Here is a 27,809-nt window from a genome sequence, read left to right as displayed (position 1 = left end):
CACTGCACGCATCCATATTAAAATTTTGAACAAATAAAGAAACAAAAAAAAACTAAACCATATCAGGTAGCTTGACTATGTGTTTATAACAAATTATGGAATAGATTTTTGAAGCATTGCTAATTCCTAATCAGTATGAATTAACTTCCTCTCTTCCCCTCACTACACACAAATATTTAATAAGAGTTTGGACAGAAATTTTTCAAGTAATATACTGTAAATATTACTACAAAGTCAAATGTGTATCTAAAATTCCCTTGAAATAAAAGCTCTACTTTCTACTGAAATATTAGTTATTTTTTTAATTTAATTTAATTTTATTTGTGAACATACTGTACAGAGGAGTTATGCAAATCAAAACAACATTGAGATATCACCTCACTCCATTTAGAACGGCAAAAATCAACAACTCTAACAACAAAAGATGCTGGAGGGGATGTGGACAGAAAGGAACCTTACTTCATTGTTGGTGGGAATATTAGTTATTTTATTCTAGGAAACTTTTAGAAAAATAGACTGTATATCTTTGAAATGTAAAAGGTCAAAAATATTAGCAAAAAATAGAGAGTCCGTCTTCAGAAATATATGTGTGTGTGTATATATATATATATATATATATATATATATATATATATATATATATTAATGTTATGTATAGAATGACATTTTTAGAGATTGTCATCAGAAATATATACATATCTAAATTTATGGGTAGAATGATGTACACTATGGTGAAACAAAAATCTTAAAACATAATTAAAATAAAAACTACATCAAAAAGTGCCATTGACTCACTGTTATAATTTGACCTATTCTGGGTAATGAGATCTTAGAAATGTGTTTGAAAACTACCCAGACAGAAAAGTACTTGTTAGATTCTTATCCCCATTTAACCATTAAAAAAATGAATTAGCTCTCTGCCTCAAGTTGTAGATTGCTCTCCTTGAAGATAAAAAGGCTTATGGATAATGCCCAGGCCTTTCAAAAAACAACAACAACTACAACAAAATGTATCACATTAATTTCACAAAAGCATCTTTTAACTGCGGTGAACCTTTCTTAGAAACATAAATACAAGTCCCTGGAAAATGTTAAGTAAAAAGTATAAAATATTTACGTTTATATTAAAGACGTAACTATTTAGATTGTTTAAGATATTTAGGTAATGATTAGGAATTAAGAATAATGATGGGTAGGTAATATATTGGGACTGGTTTGTTATTCTATTTTATGATAGTAATAGAATGATATTTATAATGATTATATTAAATTACTCTTGCTTTATATTTGAATTATAATAAATGATAAACATTTTTAAATGTTTCCAATGGAAAGGAATATCAATTCTATGTAATTTCAAAGCAATTGAGAAAATTATTCCATAGCTGGTTTGCTTTAAGACTATATTTCTTTTCTTTTTCTAGTTTTCATATGTACATAGAAATTAAAATTCCAAAAATTCAATGGATGTTGGCATTCAGGAACATCTTCATAGATACTAATATTGGAGTCCCTTAAGTGGAATTGTTTTATTTCATTTGTTACTTTCACTAATAAATCAAGATGATAGTGTATTTTGTTTCTTTTCACTGCCATTGGCTCTTATCTTGAGAATATTTTTTCCCTATCAAAGTAGAGAAAAACAATTGGATTGACCAAGTAACATATTGCTTTCATAAGATGCAGATGCATAGATTTGTGTCTTCTGTCATTTGCCAAAAGTTTCTTCCGGAAAAGGTTATCAATTATTTATAAGTGTTGCTTAATTCCTAGGTATTCCAGTTATCACATACACTTTTTGATTTAGTTATCTCTGAATAAACTTAAAATAAACAATTAAAAATACTTAAAATGAACAGAAATCATATTATTGTTTCAAATGTTGCAGTTTACAAAGTTTATAAGCAAACACAGAAAATATCTTTTTACGTATTCTACATTTTGTGTGAAGTATTTTAACAATAGCTTTTTTTTTTGCTGACATGTAATTCACCTGAAATATATTATTTCCTTTTATTGTATGCATTTTAGTGATTTGGAAATGAATTGTACAATCATAGGTTTTCCAAGCCTAAAATTTTCACAAATTTGCTTTTCTTCAAATAGAAATGCTGTAAATTTTTGAACAGACATTAAAGTAGATATAAGATTCATTTACAGGAATTTGTCCAGCATACATCCTCGATAGTGATCCTTTTCAAAATTTGGTTTTGGGGATTATTTCCAGGGTCTCACACAAAGTATTCAAGTGCAATCTCAATGAACTACATTCCCTGTCCAAACAAGTTTTTTACTTCTCTTTAATACATACATAGACGTGTAATGGATAGAACCTATTCAATTCTCTTTGACTTTTTGAAAACTTGCTTGCTTTAATGATTGAAGTATTTTACAAATTCATTTGCTATGTGGAGTATATCAATTTCTCCACAAGTGCATTACTATATTTTGTGTCATCTTTCTATATTATAGTGGTGAGTTTTCTCTTTATTTTTTGGATACTAAAGAGGAACTTATTTCATATGCTCCTACTATCTACATATATTCTTTAAAGAAATATCCTATTTTGGGAAAAGTTATATAGAATTAGAAGATATAAAAATACTTAGACTCAGAATCATTTTAGCATTTACATTGTAGCATTAACAAATATGTGTCTTCTATCTATTAGATATTTTTTCACTTCTGTTATATTGTCCTTTGAATTATGAAAGAGTATAAGTTGATATTATACAGATTATTCTTGCTTTTCTTTACCCACTAATGCTTTCCATGTCATATTTTAGAAACTTTTACTGATCCAATGCCATGAATTTTTATGTTTATGTTTTATGTTTTTAAATCTCACATTTAGTTTGATAATGATCTTCTATTTAAAAACTTTAAATTTTTGTATAAGGATTGATGTAGTAGTCTAAGAAATTTTTTTAAATAGAGGGAGGCAATAGTGCCACAACAACCATTTAAGATTCTATTTTTATTTCATAAAGTCATGGCATCCTTTTCAAAATCTATTGACCATAAAACTGAGATTTTTATTGTGAAAATACCATACAGAGGGGTTACAATTACACACCAGTATTAACCAAAGCATGCTATTTGCAGAGGAGTATTTAAAAGATGTAATTTCTTATAAAATTGAACTTTTAATCCACAAAATGAATACCAGGAATCTATCACTTGGAAGATGTGAGCGGAAGTCAAAGGGAAGGAATAAAGAGAGTTATGGAGGAAGAGAGTGAAGGCATAATATTCAATGCAGATAGTATGAAACTAGAAAACATGAAAGTGGGGTGAGGTTTGGAATGGTATAAGAAAGTTATTAAAGATCCATTGTACTTATAAACTGATTTGTGGAATGGAAATTCTTTGAAACAACTATTTAACAAAAATATAATTTAAAACAATGGAGACATCTCATCTTCAACTGTATTCTCTTAAACCATGAATCAATATAATAGTTTCCTCCTCAGAAATTTTCTTTGCAGGTATTTTCCTCATAATGTCAGAAAACTGACCAATGCAATGAATATCAATATATCACATTGCCTATTGTAAATAGACACAATATAAAAACAGTAAAATTGTTAGAATTCATCACATGAAAAAATAACAGGTAGAAAGTATCAAATGATGAATTATAGTTTTTCCAAGTACTTTACTTATGGTATCTAACTTAATCCTCACAATAATCCCATAAAGTGGAACTACATCATTTTTAATTCTCAGATGATGGTATTGACATCTTCAGAATTGGAATTACTAGTACAGCATTGCACACATGGTAAGTTTTACCCTGAGGCCCATCTCTCGCTGTATCAAATAACTGCATTTTATTTTATGACTAAAATACCAGCACTTAGTCTACTAATTCTAGGAAAATTTCCAAGAATTATTGTGTACACTCTAATTATATTTGACTTTATCTTTGTTAGAAAATAGGTAGCTGTAATATGAAAACTCCAAGTTCATAATCAATTTATACATCCCTGGTGAAAGGAACTGCTAAAGTATAACATTCTTGATTTCTAGATCAAAATATTAGAAATCATAATCTATCCCTTCACTCAACACTGCACTGCCTGGGGATCCCATTTCTGTTTAACACAGTCATACCGAAAGAGTGTCCTGCCCAATTCCTGATGGAAACAGACTGCAGGTGTTATGGACGAATCTTTTCCACATTGTAGCTCACCTAGGTTGTTTACCATTAGAAGTATTTTGATTGCTTTTTATACCAAACATTCTGAGAGAAATATACTACTTTAAAATGTTATTAAAGCAAGACTGATATAAAAATCACCTTTGACCCCAGATAAATATTTTACCTTTCATATACCCCAAAATGCCGTCTGAGCTATCATTAATGTTAGCAACAAGGGGTTAAAAATCATAGACACCAAGACCGAAGCATGAATTAAAGACTCTCCAACTTGTCAATACAATTGGTTTAAAAAGTCATCAATACTACTGCAGTTTTAAATTTTTCTTATGGAGATTCAATTATAAACTATTAACAGTTGAAAATAACTCATTTTCTTGGGAGTAGGACACAAAGCACAAGATTAATCCTAATCATTTTAAAGGACCTTTATTTATACTACAAATTCACTCCCATAACTACAATGATATGAAAAATAACTGAAGTACAAAAACACAAAGGAAGTAATTTAACTGCATCATCTACATTCAATGGACTGTGTTAATAGAAAACAAAGTTAAACTAATAATTAGCTTACCAAATTCACATACATTCTTTTATTTTATTTCATTTAGTTTCATAAAAACTGGATTTTCATAAGATGATGCATAAAATGCCTATATACCCACATACATTTCCAGATCTTAACAATATTTATTTCAGAAATGTCTTTAGCTCCATAGTCAATGAACTGAATTAATACTAAAATATTCAAAGGGTTTTCAGAAATTGCAAGACTTGCTCTGGGATGTTATTCATATTGGAAAAGATATTCGAAAAGCCTTATTTGTTAAGTTGAGATAGTTACTCCCACAGAAGAGCCATTAGCCCTTTGCATGTACAAAACAACTTCAGATACATCCACTATCTAAAGATGACACGTGCTTTTGGTTTGTTTGTTTTTGAAAGGAATAGCTAACAAGCATATCAACAATACTGATTTTCAGTCAATATGATGGGATATTCAAACTTGATAAATATTGGGTTGATTACCTCTTAGTGTGAATAGATATGATCTTACAAAGAAAGTTATTTTCAACAGAAAGCCAGAAAGAGTTTATCCACTTTGTGTTTCACGGGAATAACCAGAGAGCAATACCTATTTGGTCCAGTTGGTCAAACTTACTCCAGGAGCATATGTTAAAAGTATAACAAATTTAAGAAGTCAAATACATATTTTGTACCGACAGTCATCTTCCAGCAATAATTTACTCCCTAAATATGTCTGAATCTTCTCATCTAACATATAATAAGAGCTGAAAGCGTTCTCTTTCATCTAACTTAATATTGTAAATCCTTTGATTCTGATGATATTATTTGACAAATAAAATGTACAAAAGCGTGGTCCAACTGAAATGACATGACAGAATACTGATACATAAAAACATTGCAACAAATTCAGCTCTTTTCAGCCTCACCCTGTCCACATTGGCAAGCAACATTGCTACAGCACATGCACACATATACACATACACAAATATGCACACATGTACACACACCTATACATGCATGTTAAATTCAAAAAAAGTTCAAATAAAAAATTAATGATTAGTACAAATAATAATTTGCCTTACTACAAAAAAATACACAATACAGTCACCACAGATGTTACATTTTACCTGCCTATCCACATGTGACCACTTAATTTATATTTACTTACTTAATTAACTAATTAATTCAATCATTTGTTTGGTGCTAATACTAAGGCTTGAACTCAGGGCCTGTCTCTGTCCCAGAATTTGTTATTTTTTTGTTTTAGTTTTCTCAAGGATATCATTTTACTGCTTGTACCACAGCTCCAGTTCTAGCTTTTGCTAGTTTATTTCAAATCAGAATCTAATGGACTTTTTTTTTGTTTGGTCTGGTTACAAACCACAATCCTCAGACTTCATCTTTCTGATTAGCTAGGATTAATCACATGAGCCAACAGTGTGGCTTCTATTTTTCCTCTATAGTTATCTAATGCAAAAATGAGAGTATAGAAGCAAGATGTACAGTGATGATACTGTTCTGTCAGAAATTCAAGTTAGTAATGTAAATTTCTTCTTAAGAACACACACAAAAAATACCATGATATAGTATAAGAGAACTCACAATTGGACATATGAGCTTTAAGAGATTTCTAATACATCCATTATTTATTGGTACCCAACATTAGAAAAATATATATATATATAATGTAGTACTGAAAAAGTAGTCCTTTACATGACTACTTACATTCCTTGTTTTTTTTAAGACACTTGTTTTCATCTAAAAAAGTAGCCCTGTCTATTGTCTTCATGTGGTTTCAATGATTGAAGGTGCTTAATGAGAAATCAAAATGTATTAGTAGTACTTTGCTATCAATTAAATCTCACTTTTTCTTTTTGGAAAATATAATGATCAAAGAAATAGTTGAGAATCAGCAAGCAATTGTTCAGAATCATGCTTCCAGTGCAAGTGGGTCAACAGTAAGTAATCCTCAATACCATTTTCCACAAAGTTTGTCACTGATACAATCGGCCTGCTTTCTCTTGCTGCTTCCATAGCCTGGACCTATTCCTTCATTGTACATGAAAAGTGTGATTCAACTGATTTCATTCAGATCTGTTCCTAGAATTATCAAGGATTTAGATTCTTGTCTGCAATATGATTAAACCTATGTTTCTTCATGTAGGCTGCTAAAAATGTATTTACCAAATTCAAGTAAATACATAAATTCTATTTCCATCTTTTTAAAACATAAAATTCTGCTTGCTCTATATATTGATCAGAGGCATGCATTTGTGGCTATATAGGTCATTGCACATCTGTCTCTCTTCCTCTCTCTTTAATGTTTCTCATAGATAATAGGATTGCTCTATAATTATTGTAATTTACTTTGCTTTTATATTTTTGGTTGCATCATTTTACTTTCTGCTCTGCCATTTCCCAAATCAAATATATAGAAGGCATTGTTTCATCTTTTCTCATTCCTAGAATAAGCTGCACATGAAGACACCACTGGTCCTTATTTTCAGTCTGTATCTTTGAATACGGAGGAAAATCTTTCCTCTGCTTCCATCAATTCCCTACTCTCCAGTTAGAATAATTTCGAATAGTAAAAATGTAAAAAGGGAAAATAAATCATGGTGAAAAAACAGATGCAGAAAATTCACCGGATTTTTCTGAACAGTTCAACTAACTTGAACTATTAGGGAAATACTTGGACACCTCATTCCCACTGTCACTCAAAGTCTCTGGTTAGGCAATTCTGATGAAGACGAGGAGCATGATGAAAAAGTGAGGAATGGTATCAATTGCAAGAAAAAATGGAGAAAGATCCATGCAACTTTCTTCTTTTGGCTGCTGAAAATAATCAGGTTATTATAGTGCAGAGACTACTTTCCATAAAGGCCACTCATGTGAATACTAGGGATGATGATGAGTATACCCATATTCATCAAGAAGCCTACAGTGGACACTTAGAAACTGTCTGTGAGTTGGTGGCTGAAGCGGCAGATATTCATGCAATAACTGTAGATGGCTGGACAACCCTGTGCAGTGCTTATATGTGGAATAATAATAGAGTGGCTTTTTTCTTACTTCATCATGATGGAGATACCAATGGCCCCCTTGCATCTTGCTGATGGAAATAGAGTTAGCAAAGACATGTTGGATCTGCTTCTGTTGAACCATTATGTCAAATCAGCTCTGAAGAACAACTTGGAAGAAACTGTATTTGATATTGCCAAAAGGATAAGTATGTATCACTACCTCTTTGAAGTTTTGGAAGGCTGTACAAATTGCTCTCCTAAGTCATAATGGTTCGGTTAAGTTTCTTAAATTTCAAAAATGCCATTTCATTCTGTTTCCATACAAAATATTTTCACAATCCAACTAACAACAATAGCTTACTGCAACAATTCATGGATTCCATGGAAGTCTTCCAAGTCAATTGCCTTACTTTGATGTCAAAATGTATTCAAGAGTTAGTTGTATATATCTATAATGATTTCTGGAGAGTTTTTGCTTTTTATTGTAATTAAGTGGTTACATAATTTCCCTAATTTCACAGTATTGTGGGATAGTGACACTCAGTTAAAATCACAAACACATTCTAACATTTCTGGAGAAAATTGTCTTTCACAGTCTATAACATTTATGAGTTCCATGAGCTTTGCGATACTGTTATTTCTTCCACATTGGTTGGTATGTACATTTCTTTTGTTTTGCATAACATCAGCTGTTCCCTTTTCCCACTTGTTCCCTCCCTTCTATCCCTGCCATTAACTTGCTTAGTTCATTTTGGTCAATGTCCAGTGCAACTAATGAATTTTTCCCTAATTTCCTCTATTTCTATGTCGTCTTCCTGGGTCCTCTTCATTGTACACATATATACCATACATGTGATCAGCAGCATGGGGCTATTTAGTAGAGATTTGACCAGATGAGTGAAAGTCCTTTGTTTCCTAAGTCCTGTTAAATATGTCGTATTACCTAACATTTTGGTTTTAACATCAACTTATCAGGGATACCATGTACTGTTGGTCTCAATGCTCTTGTCTTCTTTGCTCAACATGATCACCTTCTAGCTCCATCCATTTCCCTGCAAATGCCATTATTTTGTCATTTCTAATGGCTGAATAATATTCCATTGTGTATAGATACCACAATTTTGAGATCCATTCATCTGTGATGAGACATCTGGGTTGTTTCCAAATCCTGGCTATTATGAACAGTGCGGCAATAAATATGGAGGTGCATGTGTCCTTGTATACTGATTCCTGTTGTTCAGGATGGATGCCTAGAAGTGGTATGACTGGGTCATAAGGGAGGTCAATATTTCGCTTTCTTAGGATTCTCCAGACTGTTTTCCAAAGTGGTTGTATAAGTGTACATTCCCACCAGCAGTGTAGTAGGGTTCCTCTTTCTCCGCATCCTCTCCAGCATTTGTCATTGGATGACTTGAGGATGTGGGACATTCTGACTGGGGTAAGGTGGTATCTCATGGTTGTCTTTATTTACATTTCCTTTACACCCAGGGATGGTGAACACTTCCTAATGTGTTTCTTTGCCATTTTCATCTCTTCTTCTGAGAAGTCGCTCTTTAGTTCCCTTTCCCATTAAGTAATTGGTTTGTTAGGTTTGGGAGGGCCTGGTTTCTTGAGATCCCTGTATATACTGGATATTAACACCTTGTAGGATGTATTGCTGGTAAGTATTTTTTCGCAATTAATTGATTGTCTTTCTAGCTTGGTTGCAATCGCTATAGCTTTGCAGCTATAGCTTTGTTATAGCTTTTTATTGTAAGGTAGTCCCATGTGTCATGTCTCACTCCAATTTGTTGTGACCCTGAGGCTCTGTTCAGGAAAATCTTTCCTGTGCCTATAAGTGCCTATAAGTTCAAGTGTCTCTCCTACTCTGCTTGCAGTGGTTTCAAAGATTCAGGTTTAATGCTAAGGTCTTTAATCCATTTTGAGCTGATATTGGTGTATGGTGATATGCTGCGGTCCACTTTTATTCTTCATGTGGCCATCCAGTTTTCCTAGCACCAGTGGTTGAAGAGGCTGTGTTTCTTCCATTTTATGTCTTTGGTTCCTTTGTCAAATATCAGCTGACTGTAGGCATGTGGATTTATTTCTGGATCTTCTATTCTATTCTATTGGTCTTCGGGTCTGTTTTTGTGCCAGTACCATGCTGTCTTTGTTATTATGGCTCTATAGTAGAGTTTGAAGTGCTGCATGGATATCCCTCCCATGTTTTCTTTATTCTCTAGAATTGTTTTGGCTATTCTAGGTCTTTTGTGGTTCCATACGAATTATTGGACTGTTTTCTGTATTTCAGAGATGTACATCATTGGGATTTTAATAGGAATTGCATTGAATTTGTATATTAATTGAGGCAGTATTGCCATTTTCCTATACTGTTTGCCTATCCAACAGCATGGGAGGTCTTTCCATTTCCTAGTGTCTTCTGTAATTTTTTTCTTTAACGTTTTATAGTTTTCATTAAATAGTTCTTTTAAAGCTTTGGTTAGGTTAATTCCTAAATATTTTATTTTAGGGGAGATTATTGTGAATGGGGTTTCTTCCTTTATTTCCCTTTCTGCTTCTACATGGTCAGTGTACAGGAAGACAACTGATTTTATTGGATGGATTTTTGTATCCTGCTACATTGCCGAAGTGATTTTTGATTTCTAAGAGTTTGGGGATGGGGTTTTTGGGATTGTGAAGGTATAGTATCATGTCATATGCAAAAAGCTATATTTTAATTTCTTCTTTCCCTATGCGGATCCTTTTAATGTCTTTTTCTTGCCTTATTGACCTGGCTAAGGTTTCCAGGGCTATATTGAACAGGAGTAGACACAGTGGGCATCCTTGCCTTGTTCCAGATTTTAAGAGAATTGGTTGTAACTTTTCCCAATTAAGTATAGTATTAGCTATTGGTCTGTCATAAATGGCCTTTTTTAAAATTTAATTTTATTTTATTTGTGAACATACTGTACAGAGGGGTTACAATTACATGGGCAGGATAATGCGTATATTTCTTACCAAGCATTGAAGGCTCCTCCTTTGTTTTCCCTTCACATCCCTTCCCAGCCTCCCCCCACCCCCCCAATCCCAATCCTTCTCCTTCCCCTCCTTCCCCCCCCACACCGACGTTGTAAAGCTCGTTTTGGAAATGATAACTTGTACTTCTCATTGTTGCAACAGGTCCACCTGTATCCTTAAACAACTGGTTTTTCTCCATCTCTTCCACAAGTTATACTGACATCAAATATAGTGAAAGCAGCCATTATACTGTGGGGGAGGGACATACAAAGCAACAAAGAGATAATTATATAAATGCGTTAGAAACACACGCATGAAAGAAAAAAACATTAAAATACACATCTAAGGATTCATTTTCCTGAACATCACATTATTTGACCTTTTCTGCTTGATTCATACATATACTAGATATTACAAATAAGGGAAACCATGGGACCTATGTTTCTTTGGGCCTGGCTTACTTCAGTTAATATAATTTTTTCCAAGTTTTTCCATTTCCTAACAAATGGGGCAATGCCATTATTTCTGATGGAGGCATAGAATTCCATTGTGTATATATACCACATTTTCTTGATCCATTAATCTACTGAGGGGCATCTGGTTTGGTTCCATATCTTAGCTTTGGTAAATAATGCTGCAATAAACATAGTTGTGCTGGTAGCTTTAGTGTGGTCTTGTTTGTAAACATTTGGGTAAATGCCCAAAAGTGGGATTGCCGGGTCATAGGGGAGTTCTATGTGAAGTCTTTTGAGGAACCTCCATACTGCTTTCCAAAGTGGTTGAACAAGTTTACATTCCCACCAACAATGAAGTAAGGTTCCTTTCTGTCCACATCCCCTCCAGCATCTGTTGTTGTTAGAGTTCTTGATGTTTGAAATGGCTTTTAATCTTTTAAGAAATGTTCCTTCTATTCCTATTGTCTCCAGAACTTTTAGCATGAATGCATGTTGAATTTTATCAAAACCGTTTTCTGCATCTGTGGAGATAATCATATGATTCTTGACCTTGGCTCTGTTGATGTGTTGGATTATATTTATTGACTTATGTATGATAAACCATCCCTGTATCTCTGTGATGAAGACTACTTGGTTTTAGTGTTTTTTTTTTATGTTTCTTGATTCTGTTAGCTAGAATTTTGTTAAGGAACTTTGCATCTGTGTTCATCAAGGAAATTGACCTGTAGTTCTTTTTTTGTTGGGTCTTTGCCTGGTTTGGGGATGAGTGTGTTATTGGCATCATTGAATGAGTTTGGGATAGCTCCCTCGTTTTCTGTTTCACTGAAGAGCTTGAAGAGTATAGATGTTAGTTCTTCTTTAAAGGTCTTGTACAATTCTGTTGTGAATCCATTTGGTCCTAGGCTTTTTTTTTCTTTTTTTTAATTTTTTAATTATTTTTTACTGTGAAAATGCTGTACAGAGGGGTTGCAATTACATGGGCAAGATAATGAGTATATTTCTTATTAAGCATTGTAGCCTCCTCCTTTGTTTCCCCTTCCCATCTCTTCCCATCCTCCCACCGCCCACCCACCCAATCCTCCCCCCACCACCAAAGTTGTAAAGTTCGTTTTCGGCATGACAACTTGTACTTATTGTGGCAATGGGTCGACATGTATCCTTATTTAAACGACTTGTTTTTCTCCTTCCTCTCTACAAATTATAACGACATGAAAACAGTGAAAGCATGGGTTATACTGTGGGGGAGGGACATACAAAGTAACAAAGAAATGATCTTATTAATGCGTTAGAAAAAATCACGTGAAAGAAATAAACATTTGAATACAAAACTTAGGGTTCATTTTCCTAACATCACCTTATCTGGCATTTTCTGCTTGACTCATACATACACTAGATATTGCAAATAAGGGAAACCATGGGACCTATGATTCCTTGGGCTTGGCTTACTTCACTTAATATATTTTTTCCAAGTCTTTCCATTTCCTAACAAATGGGGCAATGTCATTCTTTCTGATGGAGGCATAGAATTCCATTGTCTATATATACCACATTTTCTTGATCCATTCATCTACTGAGGGGCATCAGGGTGGGTTCCATATCTTAGCTATAGTAAATAATACTGCAATAAATATGGATGTGATGGTGGCTTTAGTGTGGTCTTGTTTGTAAACATTTGGGTAAATGCCCAAACGTGGGATTGCTGGGTCATAGGGGATCTCTATGTGGAGTCTTTTGAGGAACCTCCATACTACTTTCCAAACTGGTTGAACAAGTTTACACTCCCACCAACAATGAAGTAAGGTCCCCTTCTGTCCACATCCCCTCCAGCATTTGTTGTTATTAGAGTTCTTGATTTTTGCCATTCTAACTGGGGTGAGCTGGTATCTTAATGTTGTTTTGATTTTAATTTCCTTTGTGGCTAGGGAGGTTGAACATTTCTTCATGTGTCTATTGGCCAGCCTTCTTTCTTCTTCAGAGAAGTTTCTCTTAAAGTCTTTAGCCCACTTATTTATTGGGCAGTTGTTTCTTTGAGGATTTGTTGTTGGGGAATTTAGTTCTTTGACTTCCAAGTATATTTTAGATATGGGACCCTTGTCCGTTGTATAGCTGGTGAAGATCTTCTCCCAATCCGTGGACTGTCTATTGATCTTTCTAGGTATGTCCTTTGCCATGCAGAAGCTCTGCAACTTCATGCAATCCCATTTGTCCAACCTTTCTTTGATTTGTTGTGTTTCCGGGTCTCTATTTAGAAAATTTCGGCCTGTGCCAAGGAGACCTAGGGTTTCTCCTATTCCATCCTGTAATGTTTTCAGAGTGTCTGCTTTGACTCCGAGGTCTTTGATCCATTTAGAGTTGATTGTGGTACAGGGTGATATATAAGGATCTAGCTTTAGTTTTCTACAAGTAGTTAACCAATTTTGCCAGTACCATTTACTGAAGAGGCTCTCTTTCTTCCATTCTATATTTTTTTATCTCCCTTTTCAAAGATTACATGGCTCTAGGTCTGTAGGTTCATTTCTGGGTTTTCAATTCTATTCCATTGGTCCTGAGGTCTGTTCTTGTGCCAGTACCAAGCTGTTTTGATTACTATGGCTTTATATTTTGAAATTTGGTTTTGATATTCCTCCAGCCGTGGTCTTTCCGTTGAGGAGTGTTTTTGCTATTCGGGTCTTTTATTGTACCATATGAATTTTTGGATTGTCTCTTCTATTTCCTTGAAGAATGAGTTTGGAATTTTGAAAGGAATCACATTAAATTTGTAGATAGCTTGGGAAGTATTGCCATTTTCACAACGTTAATCTTTCCAATCCAGGAGCATGGGAGTTTTTCCCCTTTTCTAAGTTCTGTGTTGATTTCCTTTTTCAAGTTTTTAAAGTTCATCATAGAGGCTTTTCACTTCTTTGGATAAGTTAATTCATAGTTATTTTATTTTCGGCTATTACAAATGGAGTCGCTTTCCTAATTTCAGCCCCACTTTTCTCATTGTTGGCATATAAAAAAGCCATTGATTTGTGAGGGTTAATTTTATACCCTGCTACTTTGCCAAAGTTTTGAATCAGCTTGAGTAATTTGGGAGTGGAGTCTATGGGATTCCTTAAGTACAAGATCATGTCATCTGCAGAGAGTTTTATTTCTTCTTTCCCTATTTGGATCCCCTTTATGTCTGAATCTTGCCTTATTGCTGTAGCTAGGCATTCTAATACTAGGTTGAAGAGAAGTGGAGAGCCTGGACATCCTTGTCTTGTTCCTGAATTAAGAGGAAATGGCTTTAGTTTTTCAACATTAAGTATAATGCTGGCTGTAGATTTGTCATATACAGCCTTTATTGTATTGAGGAATGTTCCATGGATTCCTAATTTTTCCAAAACCTTCATCATAAAGGGCTGGTTTGGTGGAGATGTATTGTTTCAATTTTTCTTTGCTATGGAAGGGTTTTTTTGGCCTTCAGTTATGAAGGAGAGTTTACCTGGGTACAGTATTCTTGGTTGATAGTTGTTTGTTTTTAGGGCATGGCATATATCATTCCAGGCTCTTCTTGCTTTGATTGTCTCTGCTGAGAAATCTGAGGTGATTCTAATTGGTTTCCCAATATAGGTGATTAATCTTTTCTCCTTGACAGCTTTAAGGATCTTTTCCTTGGTCTGAATTGATCCTGTGCAGTTTACAATGTGATGGTGGGATGTCCTATTCTGGTCTGGTCGGTTTGGAGTTCTAAAAGCTTCTTGTATTTGAATAGGCCTATCTTTTTACATGTTTGGGAAGTTCTCTTCTAGGATCCTGTTAAAGAAATTTCCTACACCATTAACTTCTGTTTCTAGGTGCTCCTCTACAACCATTATCCTTAGATTATGCCTTGTGATGGTGTCTTCCAAGTGTTGGATAGATCTATCATATTTCTTGGATTTGTCTTGGATGGTTGTATGTTCTTTCTCTATAATGTCTAGGCTCTCTTCAATTTCCAAGATTCGATCTTCTGCATGGTCTAACCTGCTGTTGAGACTTTCTACTTTGTTTTTTATTTTTTTTCCTTCTAGTTGTTCAGCTCTGATGGCTTCAAATTCTTTGTTGAAGCTTTGTTTTAGATCTTGTATGAACTTCTTTACTTCTTTAATTTGGTGTTCTGTGTTTATTCTCAAATCACTTAATTGATTATTTGTGATTTCCTTGGACTCCCATTCCTTCTGTTGGGTTCCATTCAGCATTCCCTTTGTGGTCTCCTTGACTTCCTTCACATTTTTGTTAATGGATTCCAAGAATGCCTTTAGTGATCTTTGTGTATTCTCATCCTGCTCTTTCAATTCCTGTATTACTCTTTGATTAGCTTCCTCCCATTCGTGAGATTCCTGTAGTTCCCTTTGAGTGTTCTCAGCCTGCTCATGCCATTCCTGCCTTTCTCTTTGAGTATTCTCAAGCTACTCACGCAAATCCTGTATCAGTTTTTGGGTAGCTTCCTCACGCTTATGGTATTCTTGTATAAAGTTTTAGATTGCCTCCTCTCTCTCCCTATCATGCTCATACAGAGTCCTTTCTATGTTTTCAATCTTTTCATTAATCAATGTTTGCCAGCAGTGTTTGTAGGGCTATTTGGGAACTCTCCTCTGGATTATTCATTATCTGTTCTGTCCCCTGGTTATCATGAGTGGGAATTGAGATACCCGGACTTGCCATTTTTCTTGTGTTTTTCCACCTTACTGAGCTCATTTAGGATGCAATTAAAACCAGTTTTGTGCTAGAACACTATGTTACGGCAAGCATCAACCAAAGTCTGTATTTGTACAGTTAATAGTCTGCAGATACAATGTAGTTCAACAGATACATCTATTCAACATCAAACAACTATATATTTATGGGCTATGAACCGCAAACAAGAATTTGGTATACGAGAAATTATTAGGGTTAGGAAGAGATGTGGGTAAAATATAGGAATAGAGTGATGTGGGAAGGTACAGGGAGTGTTAGCTAAGTCCTAACCTTAAAGCAGGCAATAGGTTGGATAGGATGAAAGAAGACAGAGAGAAAAAAAAGAAGAAAGAGAAAGGAAACAAAAAGAGACCAGAAAAAATAGAAAGGTAAAAATTAAAAATATTATACAGAAAGAAAAAAAATATTCAGGGAAGAACATGAATATAATGAAAGAAGGGGAGGGATATAAAGGAGATATGAAAAACTTAAAAATAAAGATACTTAAAATATTATATAGGTATTAAAATGTAGTACTGCTATTAAGGAATTTACTTAAAATATTATATAGGTATAAAGATGTAGTACTGCTATTAAGGAATTTACGTGTAAGAGGTTTTGAACTGAGAAATAAATTTGTGGATTAAGTGTGTACACAATGGGGGATAAGGTCTAATAATCGACTACGGGTTTATCTGAGGATATGCAGAGCAGCAATTAAGTCACATAAAGAACGAAATAGAAGAACAGGTGAAAATGATAAGAAAGAAAGAAAAAAAGATCAGAAGTTCAGTAGAGCTAAACAAAAAGCAAAACAAAACAAAACAAAAAACAAAAACAAAAACAGAAAAGAGAAGAAAAACGCACACACACTTATACCCCTAAAATAAAATTCTAAGAGAAAAAAATTTACTAGAAAATAATTTTTTTCAAAAAAAGTTAAAATTAAAGATTACAAAAATTTTTTAAGAAAAAAAATTTTTATGAAGGTACAACAAAAAAAAAAGTTCTTTGATTTTTTTGGGAGCGGTGGGAAAAATCCTGTGTCTCCCTTGTGTCCATAACCAGCCTTTTGTTGGAGTCTCTGGTCTTGTGTTCCTGTGGCTTGGTTGGTTACTCAAGTCAGTTTCTTGGAACAGGCAGAAAAATGCTCTGCGATCCTCCTCCCAGGTTCATTCAATGGGAGGAGAGGGCTTTTTCTTCGAGTTTGGAGATGCTGTGATGAGGCTAGGTTCTGGGTAGAGTTGAGGCCTTTCAGCAAACAGTAGCTTTTCCAGGGAGCTGGTTTGTGAGAAACTCACAGAGCCCAGCCTGGAGCCACTCTCAGGGTTTCTGTTTACTGAATTTCAGTTGATTGTCCAGGGAGGGGCAGCCTCTGGGTCTGATTACCCAGTGAAGAAAGCCACTCCTGGCGCTGGCAACCAAGCTGGGTGACTTTTCCCTGAGTGGAGCTGAGTCTGGCAGGTCAGGTTAGGCTCTTGTGATCTGCTAGATGACTCTAGATTTATTCCAGGGCCTGTGTTGGAGCTAGCAGCTCCACCGGGCTTTGTCAGTATCCAAGATGGACATCTCCAGTACTGGTTGGGGGAGGGGTGGCCTTCCCTCCTCTGCTCCCTGAGAAGGAGTGAGAACATCAGGCTTGTACTCATGCCGAGTCTTGCTTCCTGGGTCATCTCTGGTCTGCGAACTGCAGGATGAAGATGTCTGCTCCTTGTCGGTTCTTGCTGGTGTTGAGTGGAATCCGCTCTCAGGCTGTGTCTGGCTCCTTCGTCCTGGACTCTTTGTGATTCAGGTATGGCGGTGGCAGTTGCCGCTGCCACCATGGCCGCCGCCGTGGTGGCTGCTGGAAAGTGCTCAGGACTGTCTCCCTGCCTGTATTTTCTCTCTCTGGCCTAACTCTCTGTCCTGTGAAGGCACACTTGGTGTGGTTCTCTGGCTTAGGACTGTTCACTGGAACTCTAAAACTGCTTTCTATGCGAGAGCTTGTTTAGCCTCCAGCTTCTCCTCCACCATCTTCCTGGAACCTCCCTCAATTTCTCATTTCTTATAATATTTCAGGGCCCCAAATCCTTGAGATACAAGAATTAGCAGCAAGCAATTGTTTAATGCAAGGCAACTTAAAATGAAAGATGAGGTCACAAAATCGAAAGAAAGTACTGTATTTCAAACTCAATTTACAGATGACCAGCCCATATGAATGAACAAGATCAGAAAGTATTACAAGATTATTTTTAATACCCCTCCCCTAATGATTAATGTAATATTTCAGTCTAGCTTAAGTGGTCCCAAAAATAGTTCCTGGAAGGATAGATCCGTGATTGATCTATCAAGCCTAGGAAAACTTGACTTAGAGGTCAAATGTAATTCAGCAAAACATTAATTGAGAAGATCGTTTGTGCTTCAATACACTGGTCCTTTAGTACAACTTGGTTCTGTGTTATAAAAATGTCATTCTCAAACCAATGATAACCTACATTTAATCTCCTGAAAGTGTATTCCTTTTCAAATAAACTTTTTGAAATTACACTTGCCAAAATAACATTTGCTAAGTAGATGACACTTAGTGACATTACGAGTTTTTCAAGTGTAGGGAGCAAGTTACAATAGAGTTGATTTCTTTACCCAGCACTAATGCAAAACAGGTTCAACCATTCATTAAAGTGCAGAAATGGTACCATGCACCATTTGTGTTGTTCAGTAGGTGTCTTCCAGAAATTTGTTAAATAGATCATACTCCCATATTTCAACCCCAAACGTTAGCTAATAAAGTAAATTTCATCACTTAATAAGGGACATTTTAAAAAGTCACAAATACTTGCCTTATCATATGTTGTTTTGTTTTCCCTCTGTCTAAGATAGTTAGAAATATGTCTTTAAGTCTTGAATATGGGTACTCATCTGAGATGTGACAAAATCTATCTTCTATTTCTATCATATTCCTTTATAGTAGTAAATGTTAGTTTTCTTTATTCTCCAAAACTTATAGGTAGTATAAATTCTTATCCCATGTAAAATATAATAATCACACACCATTGTACAATGCCATTTATAAAAACTGGTAGTTAAGAATACATTCAAAGCCATTTTAAACTTTCTTGTTGACTAAAGATTAATCTGCAAATGGATGAGAATATAATCATGTCTAGGTGTTCCAAGTCTCCAGTCTTGCAAATTGTTATTGCAGATGAATGAATTATGGAAATATAACCTGACATCAGTTCAAGTATATGCAGGACAGAAACTCCATGGAATGTATATAAACGTTTCAAAGTACTAACAGACAGTTTAGCAGAATGACTATCAGGAACTTGAAACCAAAGAGGAATAATAGTAAATACATAGAAGGAATGAACAATGGAACAAGGGGCAAGTACAGCTAGAATACTCCATGTACACATTTGAGAAAGGAAGTGGTAAACCAGAAATAAATCTTGTAGAAGGGATGGTTGAGAATGATAGAAGGAGTCACTGTGATCCAGGAGCAATGGATAATTAGGAGGACATATTTAGTTGTAAGACACTTGCACAACCTTTGGAAATTCAGTTAAAAAACACAAAAACAAACAAAAACACACAAAATCACCAAACAGCAATCTCTAGAGAGTACGAATATGACCTCTCAAAAATTTTAAGCAGTTAATGAAGGGAAGTCTTGGTAAAAGCAAACAAAACTGTTCAAAGCGGGCAGTTTAGCATAGGGGAGGATTCTGAACAGATTTAAATAGATTATCTAAGGTTATAAATCACCTATATCTGCTGCAAATATTAACTTTCTCCTATGAGTTCTCTTTGTCTGAACTGGATTCTCCAGTCCTGAGCCACAATGGGTAGCTTGTGAAGAAACAAGATGAAGAACCCATTACTCCACTGTAGAGAAAACAATCCTCTATTTTTTCTCTCATCTCTCTTCACTACTTTTTATTCATACTTTTAGGTCAATTCATTTTGAATTACATTTTCCTTCTTTATTCTGGCAAAGTAATTGGTCAAATAATTCACTAAATATTATTTGCCATTTTTTTGATTATGCTCTTTAATTGACTAAGCGAGTCCATTAAACTTTCCTCTTGCATTTGGTTGCCATGAAACAACATCTATGTTAATGTGGACAAATCTAATGTAAAATTTGTCTCCAGAAAACCAGTCCAAGGAGCTGTGATCACAAATACTTGGTTATATTTTTTTTCTTTTTTCTTTTACCTTGAAAGTCTTCTTGTGTCTAAATTGCCCAGAGAAATAAGTACTCCATCACTTTTTGTTTCAATCAATTCTAACCTCAAGGATATATTTTGCTAACGAGATGCTTAGAGGAAACCAAAAAAATACTCCATTTTTGTCTTCTCTCTTAAGACTCTCCTTAGATACCATATCAGGAGCAGTGAAGTTATTCTTTACAAAATTATTTCAATAGATTATTTTTCTCATGGTCTTGCATTTGATCACTAAGATGTATGGAGAAGAATAGAGTTAAATCACCCATACCTTTGAAGACAGGTCTGTTACAAAAGGACAACGCTTCTGTGTCCTACTTCTATGTCCTCCTCTTAGCTCTTCCCTGATTTTCTTGGCTTCAAGTCTAAGTGAAGCCTCAGCCACTGCTACATCTTCATGTTTTCTCTTTTAACACTCTTTAAGTTGCCTCATTTGGATGTGGAATTTGTTTTCATGTCTTCATTCAATCAGTTCTGCATTGTAGTGAGCCAAATAGGCTCTGTAAAATCACTTTAGGTACCAAAAATATTAAGACAATCTATATCAAAAAGTTTTGGCTTCCATCTACTGCTGAATCCAATACACTTATCTAGGGCTTCTAAGAACACTATTTTCTAAACTTTCCCATTTGCTAAATTCTTTTCTGAACCCAAAACTATTTTTTTGGGGTGGGTCCGGTGATGGGGCCTGAAACTCTGGGCCTGGGCACTGACGAATCGAACCCAGGGCCTCATGCATGCAAGGCAAGCGTTCTATCACTGAGCCACCTTCCCAGTCCCTGAACCCAAAACTTTTTGGCTTTTGAAATTAGAGAATTCTTCACTATCTCTTGTTAATAAGGATATTTTATTTTGTGAGCCACTTAGAAGTATGAAATCATTGGTTTGAAGTACCCAATCAGATTTTTTTCTGTATTTCACTGCTTCACGTGCAAAGACATTGAGGAAAGTATTACAAACAGAAAAGTGTAAACCCAATAATCTCTTTCATTGTAGGGGGCATTTTCTCCCTAAATATTTTGACTCAAATTATTTTTGTATTTTTTTGTTTTTTTGTTTTTTTCGGGGTGGGGGTCCAGTCATGGGACCTGAACTCTGGGTCTGGGCGCTGTCCCTCAGCTCTTCAGCTCAAGGCTAACACTCTACCACTTAAGTCACAGCAACACTTCTGGATTTTTTCTTTTTGCTTATGTGGTGCTGACGAATCGAACCCAGGGCCTCCGGCATGCAAGGCAAGAGCTCTACCACTGAGTCACCTTCCCAGACTGACCCAAATTTTCTGCTTGATAATTAAAGTTTAATTCACAAATTTTGATGTCTTATTTTTTAAGAATTTGAATTTAAATTCCACTACAACCTTGTTTCACACAGTGAGTAGTTTTCCTGTGTAATGACAATTCTCAAGGGAACCTACTGGATTTATAGCAAGTTTTCTGAGGTTTGTTTAGTGTGAAAAAGAGCCATCTTTACCCACATTGCTTCCTCTCTACAATGTCTCCATGGATTACTTTGCATGAAAGCCTATTTTCCCAGGCAATTTTAAATTTTCTTAATAGGCTAAGGTGTTAAAAATTTTGAACAATTAAAATTTACCTGTCATAACTTTAAAACTCTTTTGAAATTCCTTTATCAGAATCGCGAATTCACCAAACCTAATACCACCTTTACAATCAAAAAGATAACATGTTGTTTTCATGATTTAGTGTTCATCCAACTATTATTTTCCAGTGTCATTGTTATGTGTGTATATGACCATATAAGCTGATGCTGAGAAAAACGAACTGCAAGATATGGAAACAGATTTTTATTTGTGGTCTTTGTTTTTGATGTACTATGTAATAGCTATTTTCTTTAGGATTTTCCCTATGGTTTCTCCCTGCTGTATTTGATTTTGGTACCCTGTGTATTGTGTACACATTTACCTTAACTAGGGAAGGGAAGAGGGACAACAAAATGGTGAGAGAAAGCAGAAAGGCAAACCAATGCAATAGCAATATTCACAAGACAATATTTTGGAAATGGACATTACAACTTGTGAGGGGTGAAGGGGGAAAGGAAAACTGTGAGAAAAATGAGGAAGAGGTAATAAGTTTGGAAAATTATGCCTTCACTACCTTACAAATACTGTAACCACACTGTACATCACTTTGATAATAAAATTTTAAACATAAGCTGCATAAAATATAATTTCACTGTATTGGTATAGTAAATATTATTCTTTATGTAGTAACTTTTTAAAAATCAAAACTATTTGGCTTCTAATTTGAATTAATTACCCTTTCTTTATCAGGAGGTCATCAATTTGAATGTTATCCATCTAGACAGTATTTTCACAATAAACTTGCCAATATTTTGAAAAAAGAATAAATTTAGTACATTCTCATACTAAAACTGAAAAGAGATTAATTACATGGAAACCCAAAACATTTCAAAGTAAATAAGTTGTTTAAAGGACAGAATATGTGTGTTATTAAAAATTCCTATGACTAATTATTCATTTTTAAATTATCAACATTCCATACCTGAGAGATTCAAAACAGTTCCTGTTTGCATGTTATGATCTTCTGCAGTAAGTACAGCTTCCAATGGGCTGTTACAACTTGAGAAGTCAACAGAAAAATAGCCACATTATTATAGAGGATAAGACTATGAAGAATCTGTAATAATTAATTCTTCAAGAGTAAGCAATTTTTTTATCAGAGTAAGCTTTATTTGTATGAACATCAATCCCAAGATTTAAGCCATAAAGTCATCCTAGACCAACAATTTCCATCTTGTAAAAAGTGCACCTTAAAATTCCCTAATTCACATCATGAATAGCTTACCTCTATTGTGAAAAAATACTACACCTCTGCTAATGTGATGCCCTCCTTGTACAGGAAAGAATGCCACAATAAACTGAGCTGCATCATTTTTCCCCCAGTGGCATTCTTGAGATCAGAACACTTGCAAATATTATTCATATTTCACTTTTTAGCTATCATAGATATTCAGGATGCTAAGATCGGAAAATTATGGTTCAAAGCCAACTCAGACAGGAAGGTTTCTTAGATTCTTATCTCCAATAAACTTCTCAGAAAAAGCCAGACACAAGTGGCACTGAGGTTGAAGTGTTAGGGCACGAGCATTGAGAATAAACAGGCTTAGTGACAGTGTCCAGGCCCAGAGTTCAAGCTTTAGGACAAGCCAATAAAACAAAAACGAAAATGAAAACAAACCCCATACTTAGAATTTTTCTCAATGTATAACGAGGCACGTAATTAAGGAAATGGCTTCCTGTGTTACATATAGGAAGAAGAAAGAAGATGTCACACAATTACTCTCTTCACACCATATTATACCACACCCTCAAAAAATTGCTCTTTTCCCAAATTTATAAATTACTGTCATCCATTTGTTGGCAACTCTGTCTAGATTACTCACATTATCATGTTATACATGAACTGTTGGTATTATTTATTAACTAAGTTCTAATTATAACTCTCTTGAAAGTATATTCTAGGAAAATAGAATGCCGGTATAATTTGTGAATTTGTCAATTAAACCTTCTACTTAAAAAGACTTTTGTTGTATCCTATAAAGTATGAAATTACAAAGAAAACCAAAATATTCATTTTAAATCTGAATTCTAGTTTAGCAAGGTCTAAAAAGTTCTACGTTAGACATACTTTGCTATTTCTCCAGGCTTAAGCTTTTGTAATCCTTCATCAGTTCTTTGGAATCTAACAGAATGATACTTACTTTCGCAATTTTGGGGGAGGGAATCATGAGCCATTTTGCATCTAGGTATGTTCTGTAATGAAGAGAGCATTTAAAACAAGTGAGGATTGTATATGTGTTGCATTTCAATAGGAAACTTGACTTCTCAAAACATGGTAATGAAATTAGCCCGAACTTCCAACTGTTTATTCCTTTATTGTTGTTTGGTTTGCTTTTTTGAGACAAAAGTATACTACCTGGTCCAGGGAAGGTATCACTATGTAATTCCACTCCTTAATCTCCTGTCTTAGTCTCCAGGATTGTACCACATTACCCTGCCATAGGTTGTTGGTTTATTTAATCTAGATAAAGACTAGCAATTCTGAACTTCTCCTATGATCTTATCCACTAGACTGACTGCTCAGACTGTTTATGTACTATTTTCAAAGATGTTCTAACATTTGACACAGGATATGAACATTTTCAGATGTACTTGCAGGGGTCTCTGATTCATTCCTCCATGGATCTGATCCCATTAATAATGATTACTTGAATCTCTTACTGTCTCTGGTCCCCAGCTATGTAATATTCTCAACTTTTTTAAAGAAAGTTCACTTGAGGGCTTTCTAATACTAAAAATTATCACTTGATTGTAGTCTTATTCAGGACATATTTTCTATTGTTTTCTATCTTTTCTACATATTCTGAGAATTGTTTCATTGTGTATTTGTTGTGCACATATAAGTGCTTCTCTGTGTATGTGTATGTTTGTATGTATTTATGCAAAAGTCTCAAGCTCTTATTCAGCAATCTTGCTCATGTCTGGGATTCCAGGTTTGCCTGATTAATTATAGGTAGTGTGTCAAAGCCTGTTCTGCCAAGGCTGTATACAAACTAAACTTCCCAGAATCCTTTACATCCTTAGGTTTTATTTTTCTAGGAGTATCAACTTTTAATCTACAAACATTTTTGTGAGTGTAAAGTGTAAGCTGTAGCACAGATTTTTAACTCAAGAATTCATATAAAGATAGATTAACATATACATTACATATCCTGAGTGTACACTGTTAGAAAGGTGATCGCAAGCCTAGTGGTGGTTGGTTATGAGGATTGGGGTTCAAATCCAGCCCGGGTAGGAAAGTCCTGAAGAATCTTTTCTCCAACAACTACCAGAAAACTGGAAGTGGCACTGTGGCTCAAGTGGTAGAGCAGTAGCCTTGAGCTGAATAGCAGAGGGACAGCTCACAGTCTCAGAAGGGAATTGCCATGACCAACAACAGCAAAAAAGAATATAAGAAAATGAAAGAAAATTAATGTGATCTTAGCCACCAGTTTCATTGGTAGTATAATCCCTGTTCTCTCAATATGGACTCTTTTTTTCCAGTTAAGTCCATGATCATATATCTGACTGGCATTGGAAACAGGATTATTCTTGCATTCTACTTTTTACGAATTTACGTGATTAGCAAGCATGATTTAGAAAGGGAGTGGCCTCATGCTTCATGTTCCACTTAGGAGTAATGCTTTCTTTATATCACTCCCATAACTCTACATGCTGGACTTGACTTTATTGTTTCAATGCTGTCTTATTTGTAGAGTCTTCTCTATTGTATTGAACCCTTATACATAAACACAGAACTTCTCTTTCTCCTATTATTGCTATTATGTCTCCTACTGTTAAATCATGTATACTTGGGAAATTAATGCACAGCACAGACACTCAAAACAAATGATCTGAAACCCTTCTTCCCATTTAAAATTCGCCTTAATTTACAGAGCAATTAAGAAGTTTGAACTCAATATACTCATGGATAATGTATTTATAAGCAATTTAAATTTCACATTTTCTCTTTACTAAGTCTCTGAAACACATGTTACCACATGCCCAAAGGTGTCCTTGTAGTATTTCAATGAAGCCAGAAAACTTTCATTTTATCTGGAGCAGCACCATAGATTGTTACTGGAAGTGAGTGGAAGTAACTGTTACTGAAAGTGTAAACTGATCCCAGGAGAGGAATTGAACATAGAGGAATGACAAAATTCAAGTTAAGTTTTGTTTTCCTTTTTACAATACAAGAAAAGAATCCAAGGCTTGAAAGAAACTCTGTTCCTGACTTTTTTTAGTGTGTCCTTTACTCATATAAAACTTGTCTATAAACTTCTAGTCTAGTTGAGAGTATTACAAAAGGAAACAATATGCCATTTGAAGGCCAACATAGGACAAAGGAAATAGCTTCATATTAAAAGTGGTCTCCTGCAAAGGAGCAAAGGCATGGAGGTTTTAAAGTGTCTTATGGATGGATGTTTCACTCCTGAGATGATTCTCTTGTTGCAGGAGTTATCAATTCCTTTAGTGTGGACCTGAGTTTTCCATAGCAATAAGGATTTCAAAAGAGCAGGATCCAGTGAGTATGATCAGTAAAAGGAGTCTCTTCTCAGACCAGTACTCCTATAAGAGGGTCCCAAAGAAATACCTGAGATTTCTTTTGTTTGCTTGTTTTTTTTTTTAGTTTGTGCTGGTTCTGGGGCTTGAACTCAGAGGTTGGACCCTGTCCCTGTACAGTTGTCTTTCCTGCCTACCTGCCCCCTACTGACTGACTGACTCTACTGACTGAGCCAATACTCCACTTTTGCATTTTATGGTGTTTAATTACAGATAAGAGTTTGACCAACTCTGCTGCCTGGGTTGGCTTTGAACTGAGATAGTAATAAATCCAAGTGACATCAACTTATGGACTTCTCTTTTGAACCGAGAAATATTAGATTAAGTTTATACTAAAGCTAATATTTGACAATTTTTATAAGAAGAGAATATGTTCAGAAACGAATCCATAACTTAAGTAACTCAGCAAAATTAGGTGCACTGAATCATTTTGGAATTATTTTCTTTGCTTGGGAAGATTACTATTGACTTTGTCGTTCCTTTTGGGGAAACTTAAAGTCATTTTTGCACTTTTTCTGTTGGTCATGGAGCTTGAACTCTGATCCTGGGCAATGTCCCTCAGCTCTTCATCTCAAGTCCAGTGCTCGACCACTTTAGCTACAGCACCACTTCCTGATTTCTAGTGGTTAATTGAAGATAAGTGTTTCATGGACTTCCCTGACCAGGCTGTCTTTGAACCACAATCCTGAGGTCTCAACCTCTTGACTAGCTAGGATTACAGGCATGAGCCACCAGTACCCGGCTCCTATTTGTATTTAGTGCAGTTAATGACACTAAGTAGACAAGAATGGAAATCTTAATCAAATGATTTGACATTGCAGTTTTTAGAATAATTGAGGTAGCAATAAATATGTCTTCCTTTGCCATTTTGTTACATTAATGACTCAGAAGCTATGGGACCCTTACATTAGTAGCCTCTTCCATCTGTGTAGGTATATTTATTATCAGGAAATATTCATAGAGAAATTGAGAAAGACATATTTTTAGAAAGCACTGTATTTTTACAATAAAAAATAATAAAAAAAAGAAAGCAAAGGAGACCAGGTATGCAAGAACAGCATAGAAAGGGATATATTTATCACACAGAGATTAAGAACTAGCCTAAGAGATTTAGAATGCTAAAGGCAATGAGGAATATGCCTAGTTGACAACTACTTCTTCAATAACCAAAAATGGTTCCCTAGAATGGTTTCTGCTATACCTTACTTACTATCATTTATTCCTTCCATCTGGAGTCATTTCTTCTCTTCTGTCACAACTGTTAATTAGCCTCTGCCATTTTGGTGACATGACTGGCCAAAATGGTTTCCAAATCTCACTTAGACTACCCTTCTCATTGAGATTAGCAGTGAATACTCAAAAGCCTGGAATCTTTGAATTTCCTGAATTAATCTTCACCTGACATCTAAGCACATTCCTGGCATTAATTGCCGTGACCTTATGAAAAAAAGTTTTTTTCAAGAAAGTATCCTAATATAGTTAAAGTGCATGAATTAGGACTATTGTCAGGTATCAGTTTGGAACCAGCAATTATATATTCCAAGTATAGGTTCTTTATTTTCATTTACTAAATGTTTGTTTTTTGTTGTTGTTGTTGTTTGCCAGTCC

At 34.9% G+C, this 27,809-nt stretch overlaps 2 pseudogenes; one reads left to right on the top strand and one right to left on the bottom strand.

Moving 5' to 3' along the window:
• The window catches only part of LOC138820314 (MTRF1L release factor glutamine methyltransferase-like), a 401,152-nt pseudogene that overhangs the window by 61,671 nt on the left and 311,672 nt on the right, over window positions 1-27,809 (bottom strand).
• On the top strand, window positions 7,287-7,984 carry LOC138820310 (ankyrin repeat domain-containing protein 49 pseudogene; annotated as a pseudogene).

This window comes from Dipodomys merriami, unplaced genomic scaffold (genome assembly GCF_024711535.1).
Source record: "Dipodomys merriami isolate MVZ:Mamm:240054 unplaced genomic scaffold, mDipMer1.0.p SCAF_86, whole genome shotgun sequence".
In the NCBI taxonomy this organism is placed as follows: Eukaryota; Metazoa; Chordata; class Mammalia; order Rodentia; family Heteromyidae; genus Dipodomys; species Dipodomys merriami.
Note: the sequence above shows the minus strand (reverse complement) of the source record. Positions and strands in the feature narration are given on the sequence as shown.